This window comes from Salmo salar, chromosome ssa06 (assembly GCF_905237065.1).
Source record: "Salmo salar chromosome ssa06, Ssal_v3.1, whole genome shotgun sequence".
Lineage (NCBI taxonomy): Eukaryota > Metazoa > Chordata > Actinopteri > Salmoniformes > Salmonidae > Salmo > Salmo salar.
The window spans coordinates 73712998-73717113 of record NC_059447.1 but is presented as its reverse complement, the minus strand read 5'-3'; the positions used below and the strand labels follow the sequence as shown (position 1 = coordinate 73717113).

The 4116-nt window shown below is 40.5% G+C and overlaps 1 long non-coding RNA gene across 1 annotated transcript; it reads right to left on the bottom strand.

Moving 5' to 3' along the window:
* Positions 1-2123: 2123 nt before the first annotated feature.
* On the bottom strand, positions 2124-2711 carry LOC123743488 (uncharacterized). The gene is made up of 2 exons (XR_006770315.1): positions 2359-2711; positions 2124-2196 (listed from the first exon to the last, which is right to left on the bottom strand). It is a non-coding gene; the product is annotated as an uncharacterized lncRNA (long non-coding RNA).
* Positions 2712-4116: the final 1405 nt, after the last annotated feature.

Here is a 4116-nt window from a genome sequence, read left to right as displayed (position 1 = left end):
CTTTGAAGTTCTATCGCTTCCCTTTCTTGTTCATCCAACACTGCCAAAATCTCCTTGGATGCGGCAGCTTCAGCTGCAGCCTCATTTCTTTTAACTGAGTGGATGCTAGAGTGGATAGAAACACATTTTGATCGACGAGACGGTGGCCTTGATAGAGAACCTGTTGAGTCTAGGATCGAGCCAACATCGGGCCAAGGTTCTTCCTCCTCATCTGATGTATGCCCTTTAAGTTGCCTTTCTGCCTTTTGAATGATAAATCCTGAAAGCGAAATGCACGTGTCAATTCTGCGTCGCAGGTTTGGTTCAGGAGTTTGCATTCTACGTAACTCTTCATAAATGACCTGTACATCAGAACAGGTGCTTTTCATGTTCTCAATCAGCTCATTTAATTCGTCCTCGGAGGCCAAATCAGTCAATATTTCCTTGCCTATTCTTGCATGATACTTCCACTTCTCATGGATGATCCTGTACCGACGTTGTACACTCTTCAGCCTTTCTTCTTGAAGTTCTTTTCCTTTCTCTGTTAGGGATCGGGTTCTTTCACTTCTTCGTAGCCTTTCCACTTCTTCTGCAGACTCTGTGTCTGTTGCGTCGGGTTGAGCAGGTGAGGTAATTTCACGGCATGTCTCAGTGTTTGCGTCTGACATTTTGAGATGGATGTGGTATGTGTGTCTCAACTATTGAGCTTGAATTGGATTTATATTAGGCTATGGGTGAATGTAGGCTACAGTAGGCCTAAATGTGATTAGCCAGGAAGGTTAATAACTGTATGAATTCCTTAACTGTGTGAAGACTAGGTGGGTAGCCTAACTTCTAAATATAAACTTCAGTATTGCATCAAGATAACTATCAGCATTTAAACTTAGCTAGACTTCCAGTTGACTTCAATTTCAAAATAAGATTGAAAATTACTTTGGTACAAATAAACTTAGTATAAACCTTAATCACAGAATGAATATGCATATAATGCATTAAATCACATATCACTTCACATAATAAAATAATTTCACATCAGTGGAGGTACCTTTTAAACTTTGCTTAAATTGCTCTTTAAGCTTGGCTAACACCACTTTTCATAAAACATTCATCTTAATTTCAATGTATGATTATCTTTTATCTTTACTCAAAACGTGTTCACTTGCTTATGGAGTTAAGTTTCCCTTTAAATCTCGTAACACGTAACAACCACAAACACCAGCACATTCGATTTATCCCCAAAACATGTAGGCTAAGCACAGTATGTACGATTCATAGAGCTGAGTCCTTAGTTGCAATTTCCAAGTAGAACCACTTCTCATACCACCTTAACTTGAATGTTGTGGTAGAGTGCTTTTGGCCTGAAAAGTTGCGCTTTCAACACAGTCCAATCACCGTTGCTTGCTGTCGCTAAGCCGACAATGTCATGGGCTTTGTTTATCTGATCTGCTGGATCTTCGTTGTGTCGTTACCCGCGGCGATCTTGTTGTCTCTCCTACCCGTGTTGAGCAGGCGAGTTCTCACTTGTAATAAAGATAATCTAACGTTTTACCTAATGATATATAAGGAGGGCATTTGCACAACATGTTTCACAACAGCACACAACAAAATTCCAGAGACATATTGAGCGACCAACTGATACCAATCACGACCACACCCAGAGACAGATGGCTGACTTAAGCCCTAGCCACACGAACTGACCACTGGTGTAAAGAACAACATTCCATGAATATCGCAAGCACCCAGACACGAATTACCAGAAATACACACACACACACACACTTAGGTGTGTTGGACTCCGAGGACAAAGGACACTGCCAAGGGCCAATGGGAAGTTGACACCACCTGGAGAGTGGACCGTCCCTCCACTCATCGACCAGTCAGGAGAGCGGACCTACTAGACTCAACGTCAACACACTGTTATTTCATTGTATAAATTGGATGTACACTATGTTTCGGGGCTCTCTCTTCTGCTAGTTCCCTAAGAGCTAAACGAACGAGCCCGTGCACGCTCAGCCAAATATCTTTGTCTCATAATAAATAGCCTTACTATATACTGAATCCACCTGGTCCATCGTCTTGACTTGGTCTCCTTCTCAAGTAATTTTCATCAACACACACGCTCTCTTCACGACAACAGACACAGGTTGGTTCTTTGAAACGGGCGTTTATTGCATTGCACGTCTTTTTCTCCGATGCATCCACGTCACGCCGTGAGAACTATATGTTTGAATGAACACAGTAACGTTGATAAATTATACAGTACTGAAACAAAGAAATACAAATGGCGCTCGGCGCAACAATACAAATGGCGCTTGGCGCGACAATACAAATGGAACTTGGCGCGACTATAAACAAAGTTCTATAGGTTGAACAAAATACCTCGTTGGCTGCTTGTCCTGAAAAGAGGTTCTTGAATTCTTAAAGTCCCTTGAAAGTCCCTTTACTGTCTTTCTTAGCCTCTGCCATCAACAATTATGACTCAGACTAAGATCTGCTTAAGTTAGATTGCACACAGTCAATTAACAAATTCCGTAGCAGTAACACAACAGAGAACGTTAGTTCCGGGATGGAACATAAAAACACAATTAATGGCCTAACGTTAATTTACCTGTTACATCACATTTAAATTCTTATCTATACATCAATAAATCATTTATTTATTTACTACATCAAATAAACCTTGAATTATGTATTAATCATGCATAGTGAACACAGCATCTATGTAACAACACTTACAGGCAGGGAGTATTGAAAGGAGAGCTTTGTAAAAAACCCTGCTTATGTATAGTGGGGTCCGGAATTATTGGATCCCTTGATAAAGATGAGAAAAAAGACTGTATAAAATAAATAATACAAATACTGAGCTATATCATATGCTCACATTTAAAAATAGATGTATTTTATACTAATTCAATTGTTCAGCTAAAGATATTTAGTTTAACAAGTAATAATAAAAAAAATAGGTGTCAAAATGATTGGCACCCCTGTTTTCAATACTCTAGCACCCTCCCTTTGCGAAGATAATGACGCTGAGCCTTTTTCTAAAATGTTTTATGAGATTGGAGAACACAATGGGAGGGATCAGACCATTCCTCCATAAAGAATCTTTCCAGATCCTTGAAATTATTTGTCTGCGCTTATGGACTAGCTTCTTCAATTCAAACTACAGGTTTTCAATGGGGTTCAAGTCCGTAGACTGAGATTTCCATTGCAAAATGTTGATTTTTGTGGTCAATTAACCATTCTTTGTGGATTGGATTTGTGCTTGGGGTTATTGTCTTGTTGGAAGATCCACTTGTGGCCATGTTTCGGACTCCTGTAGAGGCAACCAGGTTTTTGGCAAAAATGTCCTGGTACTTGGTAAAGTTCATGATGCTGTTCACCTTAACAAGGGCACCAGGACCAGAATAAATAGCTCAGTATTTATTTTTATTTTATATAGTCTTTTTAGCTGATATTTTTCAAGGGATCGAATTATTCCGGACCCCACTGTATGTGATTAAATGAGAAGATTTGTTAAGACATGCTGTTGTGTATTCCCCAGATGTTCTGTAGGGGAGATCACGGATGCCATGAAGGCTGTGTTTGGGGAACATAAAGCCAGCACCAGAATGGTGAGTGGAGCCTTTTCGCAGCGAGTTTGGAGAGCATGAGAAGATCTCTACAGCACATAACCAGTAAAAGCAGGAGAGAATAGTACTTAAAATTGTCTTCTCCTCTGCTCTGTTTTCAACCCCCTAAGTCTCACTATTGATATGATTTATTAATCTTCTCCCAGGGTAGTGGAGTTTAAGAAGCATGAGGGCAGGAACCCTCGTCTGCTGGTGGCCAAGATGGGCCAGGACGGTCATGACAGGGGGGCAAAGGTCATCGCCACGGGATTTGCCAATCTGGGATTCGACGTCGACCTCGGACCGCTTTTCCAGGTGAGCTTTGTAGCTAGCTATTGGACTTGGGAAATACATACTCTTTCAATTCTCTTTAACCTGTTATGGATAGGGGGCAGTATTTTCACGGCCGGATAAAAAACGTACCCGATTTAATCTGATTATTACTCCTGCCCAGAAACTAGAATATGCATATAATTATTAGCTTTGGATAGAAAACACTCCAAAGTTTCTAAAACTGTTTGAATGG